Source organism: Alosa pseudoharengus, unplaced genomic scaffold (genome assembly GCF_046254945.1).
Source record: "Alosa pseudoharengus isolate Yale_2024_CS ecotype anadromous, Long Island Sound unplaced genomic scaffold, YU_APseudo_1.1 YU_APseudo_1.1_scf_3, whole genome shotgun sequence".
Classification (NCBI taxonomy): domain Eukaryota; kingdom Metazoa; phylum Chordata; class Actinopteri; order Clupeiformes; family Clupeidae; genus Alosa; species Alosa pseudoharengus.
The window spans coordinates 32,031,245-32,040,352 of NW_027468718.1; the positions used below are offsets into that span (position 1 = coordinate 32,031,245).

The 9,108-nt window shown below is 39.3% G+C and overlaps 2 long non-coding RNA genes across 3 annotated transcripts; one reads left to right on the forward strand and one right to left on the reverse strand.

Annotated features, from left to right (window-relative positions):
* The first annotated feature begins 680 nt into the window (after positions 1-680).
* Positions 681-2,398, forward strand: LOC143100653 (uncharacterized). 2 transcript variants are annotated; one of them, XR_012981912.1, is made up of 3 exons: positions 738-1,192; positions 1,706-1,934; positions 2,314-2,398. It is a non-coding gene; the product is annotated as an uncharacterized LOC143100653 (long non-coding RNA). The 2 variants fall into 2 exon arrangements; XR_012981911.1 differs by lacking the exon at positions 2,314-2,398 and having other exon boundaries at positions 681-1,192; positions 1,706-2,289.
* LOC143100654 (uncharacterized) lies at positions 2,338-4,262 on the reverse strand. Its single transcript, XR_012981913.1, has 2 exons — positions 3,699-4,262; positions 2,338-3,288 (listed from the first exon to the last, which is right to left on the reverse strand). It is a non-coding gene; the product is annotated as an uncharacterized LOC143100654 (long non-coding RNA).
* Positions 4,263-9,108: the final 4,846 nt, after the last annotated feature.

Sequence of the window (9,108 nt, forward strand, 5' to 3'; positions counted from 1 at the left end):
CCCCCCCCCAACCCTACAGTGTATGTTTGCAGCAAGCAGAATGAAAAAAAAAACATTAAATATACTGCTCAAAAAAATTAAGGGAACACTTCAATCATACACTGAATCACTCTGTCACTGTTTGGTTCTGAGCACAAGTAAAACTTTTGAGGCGAGTGTTTTATTTTGCAAGAACTGTCAGACATTCTGTGAATGTAGTTTGAGAATGGAGAAAAGGGTGAAAGGTTTCAAAATATGTGTGGAAAACCTTTATTGAGCAGTATATTTAAATATCGCAAATTATATCGTTATCGCAGTACTCAATAATGGTATCGCATATCGCATGTTTTCCTAATATCGTGCAGCCCTACTGCAGAAGAGGAGCTGCGAACAGGAGGTAAGAAATGGAGCACCAGCATTTGTTGAGGCAGGTTAAACACGTGTATGGAACCCAGCACACTGCATCCCTCTGCTCCGCTGGCATGTAAAATCAGTCTTTATGATGACGACAGGTGACCATTTGGCTTTTTTTGCGGGGGGTGGGGTGTTCTGCACTGTAGGTTTCCTTGGATTCTGCAGAAGACTTGAGATCCATCCTTCAGCACATTGAGGTTTTGCAGCAGGAGCACCATAGCCTGACGTAGTCATACTCAATTCTAGTCAGAATTTGAGTCTGATACTGCTCCATAGAGCTGTGATTATGGGGCGTGTTTCAAACGAACCAGGAAAAAAAATGCCTCTGCACCCAATTGGATAGACCTACAACCAATCAGAGCAACGGAGTGTGTGACGTATGTTAAGCGACGCATAGTTGATGTCAACAGAACTCAACTGCACGCTAGAAGAAGAAAATGTGAGCGATTTTCGCAGGTGTTGTAAAAATAATGTAAGGATACACGGAGTTCTTCAACACACGAACCTCATTTTTGAGAGAAACAGTAAAGGTGAATGCATATACGATCAAGTTATCCGTTTAGGATTACAACTCCACAACACTGCAAACAAATCGCATCGCATTTGTCGGTCCTGTCAGAACTTTATAACACGGTTGGAACGCGACATGCCCGTGTTTAAAAAATGGACAGAAGACGAAGGAGACCAGCCTGAAGAACCGTGTTCATCTGAGGCATCAGAGACGCCCCGGACTCTGAAGACGTTCTGCCCCAATCCGTCAACTCCAACCGGTACAAAAACGCGAAGAAGCATTACAGAGGTAAGCTTGTTAATACATTTCTACTTCTTATGATATGACTATGAGAATAACCTCGATTGCCACGTTTCACATGAGTTAATAGTGAGTCGTGATTATTGTCCAATGTGATAAACACTGTGCATTCCCACACTCCTCATTTCCGTGAAATCTATCTATGATTAAATCATCTAGTCATATTTTGACATGCCTAGTATTCTGGAAGCCAGCCCGAATTTCAGTGTAGTGTGAGCAAATGTTACCAGGATAAACTTGTACCTGATGTGTAAGTTGGCCTCTGTCACTTTGTCAATATGTAGAAACTTCATTTTGTAATGGACTAGCATGTTATCCAACCCCCACTTCTGTGCTCTGCACCTCTGTGGGGGGTGGGCAGTGTTTCTCTGACCTGCTCAGCAATTGCATCTGGTGTCACCATATTTAACAGTCTGTATTTTCCAATGTATTGTCAATGCACGTTATACTTATTAGGCTATACTGTAATTCTTCACACTGATGTGTTCACTTATATTTCAGGTTGTCACCCATTTTCCATCCACTTGACCTCCACCTGGAACACCTAAACAATTTACTCAAATCATTTATGAGAGGATTGGGACCAAACATGTCAGAAATGTCAGCAGCCAGAATCAGTAGGTCCATTGGCATCGTCAAAGAGCTAATGGACAAAACGGACACAGAGCTGGAGCTGACAAGGCCGGCTGGCATTCATCATGTGGCCCGAGAACAGGACATTTTAACACTGGTAAACGTTTTCACAACTTTCCCAGCAAAAATCACCCAGGCAGGCAGTCTCATGCATTCCCGAATTTCAAGAGAAACTTATTGGCAAAGCTGAATTACCAGGAGAAAATAATGGACTGGCAAAATGTGCCTATTTAAATAATTAAGTAAATGTGAAATGTAAATGGTGATGGTAATTTGTAAATATTGTTTTCGTAAATGACAATGTAAATAATTGTTTTCATATAATAGTTTAGTAGTATCCACATTCTTGAAAACATTTTTGTGTTTTCTTATTGGTTGTATGTTCAAAGTTCAGCGTATATCTTCAAACATTACCTATTTTGTGTAGATATTAAAAATCTTTATTGACATGTCTTATTGTTTGTCTTTAAATGCAGAAACATCACCAACCAGTAGAGAAGTATAAACCATTTTAATTTTATTCAAAAATATTAATGTAACAGAGGTAAAAAAAAGGCATTTGCACAACAACAGGACCCTGAAGCTACAAATTTGAGCCTGAATTTGAAGCTAGCCTGAGATCTTCAACATTGACAAGCCTGATTCCAAGTTACTTGGGGATGATTGTATCTTATCATCCTCATCCTCGTCATCAAAGTAACCAGTGTAATCCATGTCAACCTGAACACGGTCATCCTGAACAACACAGTCATCAAACAAATTAGTTTGACTCTGTTCGATGTCATCAAAAACCTCATGCATAATTCATAGTATCTCTTTTGCATGTTCCAGCTTGTATGTAGGGAGATTATGGATAATGAAGTCCAGGTCAAATATCTGTGTGCACTGTTCTAAAACTGATCAATGAGTTCATCTCCAAAACCAGTGCAGGCTGTGTCGACTGTGTAAAGTGGTATGTTTTTATGGTCCTGAAGTAAACTACTCCTGTAAGTTTGTAACAGTTCCCTGATCAAAAGTGTGCCCTTAGGTGTGACTATTCTGTGTTTGTGGTGTGATGAAACCTCCCCTTGAAAGTGTTCATATTTGGGGATTAGCTCCCCACAACCTTCAGGTTCACAAGAACAAACAGAATGGCAGTGAGTGCAGCACAGATGTCCTAGATCAACAGATGTGGTGTGTTCCTCAAAATGGCAGTACAAAGCTTTCCGCAGACAACTAGTGACTCCATTAAAGTACCGTCTTAACTGCTGGGTCAAGCTTTGTACTAACATCCCTCACAATCCAGTGTAGGCACTCCAGTGTATGGCCAGGTACTTTAATCAGACCCACTCTGATGTTTGTTCTGATTGGGCTCAGGGCCAAATTTATTGGATTGTCCATCTGAAGCTGTTTCATAACCCTGGCTCTGGATTCCCGATCAGCAGAAGCGGTCAATGTCAGCACAGGTGTACCTGGAATATATAGCAGTACAAAAAGCAACCAATAAGTAACAGTAAAAATAAGAAATGATGAGTAGTATCATTTAGTACTTTTTAATGACTGTACTGACATCTAAAAAGAATACATCACTTATAAGGGGTACAGTGACTAGCCTACCAATATGGATATGGTGCTTGAGTACATAAAGCAACACCCAAATGCCCTTCTGCCCTTTTGCAGCCTGACCACTGATAGAAATAAAACAGTAACCTACATTAGAATGTTTTAACAGCTAGTTCGCTACAATCACACTAACGTTATGATTGTACCAAGTCTGAGTTAGCGAACGTACAACGATACCTAGGCTACTATGTTTACAACATGGGATTCATATCACGACATTGGGAGTTATTTACTAAGTCAGACAGTTAGACTCTCTTACCATTTGTAAGTTAGATGAACTTCGTCCACGACGATACCCATTGCGTTGGCTTAAAAACATCGGAGCCTAGCATGTCCCTCCACTTGTTGTTCAGCAGCCAGGATTCCGGGCTTCAAAAAAGGATCTGGCAACGACCGCTGGCTATATCCACCTCGTCGTGCACGCCGAGTTGCATCGCCGTGATGCCCATTTCAGTTGCTTCGGCAAAAAACATCTTTCTTATCAACAAATGCCTTGATCCCGTTACTCTGTTCCTCTTTTAAAATTAATTCGCTGTCGATATCTTCTAGAACAGACCTGATAGCAGAATCTACACATCTCAATTCTCCAGCGGCAGCCATCGTTGTTGTAAACGAATTCAACCCAAGCGCTCTTTGGTGACGTGGTGGATTACGTTACTGTTGAGCATCTGTCCATCATCGTATAAAGCCCGCCCTGACAATTTGATTGGCCCGCCAGTATTTGGGCGAGCATACTCGCGCCACTATTGATCAATGCCAGACCGAACTTCCCGACCTCAAACGTTGTGGGCGGGACTAAGTTCGGAATGGCACCCAGGCTAGGAGCACCATAAGGCGAGGCCAAGTTTTGATATAATTCTACAGCGGCTCGACAGAACCAAGACCTATCGGCAGCACTACATTCAAAACCACACCACTGCTGAAGTCCTTAAAGAATTTCCCTGTCTCATGAGACCAAATATTGTAAGTATATGTGTTGGAGAATATAAATACATTTTATTTATTTATGCATTTATCCATTTTATCCAAAGTGATTTAGATTTGTAAATTGCTTTAGGACCCCGCCTTGGTGTTAAGTGCCTTGCTCAAGGGTAGCAAGTGATGGCATCTTCACAACTTTTCTGGCTATGGCTTGCTAATCCTTACACTAGATTACACTACCACTTCTCCCTACAATAAATCTGCTGTTTGTCTAGTGCAAGAACAACCAACTTTGTTTATGCAGCCATCAATTTTCCTCTGTGTTTACCACAGCTCCTTGGAGAGATGAAAAGAATCTACCAGATCGACGCTGATAAAACCATCCTAACAAAAATGGGAGAACTTGCGCCAAAGTTGTTAGAAAAGGCACCTAAAGGTACAGAGTTTTTTTTTTTTACAGGTGCAGTCAGTGATGCATGATAATGTTACTTTAAATTTCTTATGGATCATGAGGAGACATTGGCCCAGTCTGAATTTCTGCCTTTGCAGACTCCGAATTAAACTAGAACGTTTGAACTGTATACCAGATATTGAACATTGAGGTATATCATCTCAGCAATGCTTTGATGTACGATGTCCAAACTTGGTATAGAAACTTGGTACCTGATCGCGATGACCTACTAGGAAATTGGCATAATTTGGCCTCTATAGGGGGTGCTGCAATACAGGAAAAGAGCTTGTATCTGTGAGGGCTCAGTGCAATTGACTGTAGGTGGCAGTGTAACGAGAAGCTCAAGCCCACGTTAGCCAATCAGAATCCCGAAAATAGCAACAACAGCAACAAATCACTTCCTCTTTCTCTTTTAAACTGTATTTGCAATTGCAAACGGATGAAAATAGTTTGCACCAACATAAAATGTGACTGCTACTCTGAATGCATCCATGATCACCATAGCCAAATGAAAATGTAGGCTAAACATAGGTTGCACTTTTGGCGCAGGTGCAAGTTCTGGCGCATAGGCCTACTGTGACGTTGGCTGCCTAAACCTCCGTTTTTGTCCGTTTAGATAGATCGATAGATGGATACTTCATTGATCCCCAAGGGGAAATTCAAGATTACATTACAAGTTTACATGCAAACGTGCAACCGAAGTTTTCCAAAATCTCCACTCTGGCTGGAGATTTTAAAAAGAATCGCTTTCAGATGTGAATTCTCCTTTTGCGTGTAAACGAAGGGCGCAAACGAATACAAATATTTTCAAAATAACCATGTACGTGTAAATGGGGCCTGAAATAAATTATGCTTGTTTTCAAACAATTTAGCATTGCTGATTTCTAATGCAAAATACAGTTTATTTTTTGAGATTTACGTTAATGATATGTAGAACAATATGAATATAGTAATTACATTTTGGTATTACTGATTTTCTACAGGTACTTTAAAAGACACCTGCCTGCAGACACTGCAGTCATGTGAGGATGAACAAGAAAGAAAAGGTGTGTATGTTTTTTCATTAAGCCATGCTTTCCCCCTGTCACCTACTACTAGTCTTTGAACTAGATGCCCAAATTTGGCCCATCTGTACCACTCAAGCATTGCATTCAGGGTAGCTTTAGTGTTTTATCAGGATGTTTATGTCTATAATACAGTATACCTATGGAGAGCTACATTACAGGGGAATAGATTATAAACCTCAACTAATAGATATCCCCACAAAACTTCGTCATCTGATTATTCTTGACATCTTTTGTATTGCAAGTTTTCTGATGTTATGTACAAGTATGCAGATGAAACATATTCCTAAATGTATACAATAATTAGCAAAAAAAACTTGGTATGTTAACGGTCACCCATGTCATGTGTAAAGTAAAAATGAGTGCTATTTAGCAGAATACCATTTAGTCACTAAACAATATGGGGTTCTGGAATTGAAAGGTTGTCTGTTTTTTATTTTGTTTTGTTATAGCTCAAATGGTCAATGCAGCCATTGTCTTGCTGCCATCATTTTTCAAAGAAAATCCTGCATTCCTTTTTGTCAACGACCAGGTAAGGCCTCCTTAGAAAATAGTCTGTAGCATTTTGTTACTGTATCGCTTTAATGTGGCATTGTCATGGAATACTTTTATTTCCACCTTGTCTAGAATACAGTGGCCACAAATGCTACAACTGGTAGATCACATGATAGAATTTGATATTACAAGAAAGCTGGTTCATTGTTTGTTGGTTTGCATGCTTGTATTTGGTTGAACAGTTTGTAATATTTTGTAACATGCAGTGTGATTTTTATAGGAACCCATTTCTCCCACACCCACCATCGTGATGACTGGCTCCAACCCCCTGTCCAGCACGGAAGTAGCTGTGAAGATGGATGGTTGTAACATGATTTTAGATGATGGTAGCATTGATGTCAGTTTGGCCTTAGCTGTGTCTTTTTCTCTTTTCCATGTCTATCAAGTTCAATATCCCAAACCTCTCCGAAAGACACTGGCCTTTCTTGAGGCCTTTGTCTTTCAGATGAAAAGTGCTGTTCCTCTGACAGTGCAGAAGCTGTTCAATTCCCTTCACTGATGTGTGTGTTGTGTGTGTGTGAGTGAGAGATTGCACCTGTGTGTCTAAATGATCAGTTAATTTAATAACACAGACATTGCTATTTTGATGTGTGTGTATGTGTGTTTCTGTCTAAATGATCAGTTAATTTAATAACAAGACATTGCTATTGTGTGTGTGAGTGATCACACCTTGCTTTTGCTATTGCTATTTTGATTGCTGTTTTAATCAGTTGATTATAACGCTTTATATGTGTATGTGTGCGCGCAATGGTATAGTTGATGATCACTAATGAACTTGTAAACATAAAGATTTTTAATAAACATAAAAATGACCAAAAGTGTGAAGTATTGTCTGTATTCTTCCTCTGAAAGCATAGATGCATCATTTAGTTGTAAAAAAAATCATAACCAAGCAACCATCATAAAATCAAGAGGTGTATACAATGAACCTATAGTGGTTCTTTGAAGAACTAGATCAACTGGTTCTTTGAAGATCCTTGTTTGAGGGTTCTTTGAAGATCCTTTTGGGAATAGGAGCTTGGAAGAACCTTTTGAAAAGGTGCTACATAGAACTAAAACAAGTTCTTTGAAGAACCATTCATTAAATGGTTCTTTAAAGAACTGTTGCCTCGATGGTTCTTTGAAGCACTGAAAAAGGTTCTTCTATGGCATCGCTCTGAAGAACCGGTACTGGCCCCATTATTTTTTAGAGTGTGGTGCTATGAAAGGAGATGTTCTCTAAAGAGCTGGGTCTTGAGGAGTTTTTTGAAAATGGAGAGGGATGACCCTGCCCTTGTAGGAACTGGCAGTGTGTTCCACCAATGAGGAACAACAGATGAGAAAAGTTTGGATTGGCCTGAGTGTATCTGTTGCAATATCTGTGTGCATTCCTACATTAGGTCTATTTCTTTGATAGTCAACATCATTTGCTACCACATAACAAATACCAATTAACAATAGAAATGTTTCTTACAAACTTTCCTGCATACTTCTTAAATGTGTTGCAGTCAGATGGGTGTCCTAAAGTCATAACTAGATCTTGAGCATCTATTACCAGTGTTGAATGAGCAGTTTTTGCAGTGATCACTACTGGACATTCCACATTGCTAGACAGCACTTGAGTGAGGATAGACTTATTTCCACTTCACAAATAACCATCACTATCTGCAATAGCTACAGTACAGGGACATTAATCAGTTCATAGCTGAGGATTTGTCCTAGGTCCACTTCCCTTTCAGAATCATATGCAGTAATGATGCACTGGAGAATGTTTGTTTTTGTTGCACTATAAAGGATATCTTGTCTAATTTTTTTGCAAATAATGCAATCTCCATAGCACTCTTCAGCAACCCTCAAATATGCACACTCTTCCATTTTTTTGCATGGCTGGAATTTGAATGATAGGAAAGAGCACCAGTGAGATGTTTTAACTAGGCAAGCACAGTCGCCTTTACAGTAAAATAAAATACAGTGTAAATCCTCTGTAGAACTGACAACTGTTCATAATAGTTAGTGACAAAGTACTTTCTACAGAAAAATAAGCAGTCACCTACTATTCTATCAATTTATTATCAAGGAATCTATTTTGCTTCTAAACGTCATACTGAATTTTAGCAATTATTTCAATTTATATTTTAATTTTAGCTTATTTTCATTTGCTACTTGAGTCATTGGGGTAATTCCTGTCCTGTCCTACAACATATATGATACATAAAGAGTATATTAATGCCTTATTTTTTGCAATACCTATGATGTCTGATGGCAAAACCAAAAAGTATGTGAATTATGCTAATTATGCTAATTAGCAAGCTTAAAACTCAAAATTGAGCTTGGTAAACAAAATATTTGAATTCAGCACCCTCAAATTGTGTGAAATAGCCCCTTTACCGACTTTTCCTCAAATTTGCCAACAGGACTTTTTCTGAACATTTGTTAGCTATCTGCTCTCCCTCTAACAGCCTCATGGAACCGATGGTCTTCCCACTGAATTCAATAAAGGTTTCTGGTCCGCTAAAGGGCAGGATATGCTCGACATACTCTAGGCCTCTCCAAGAAGACAACTGGAGAGGACACCACTGAGTAGTTAAAGGGCAGTCATGACTTTCACCTAAAAAGCTAAGCAGTGTGCACATACACAGATACTGTCCTGGGGATCACATAACATGGTGCATTTATTTATATTTATTATTTAGTTATTA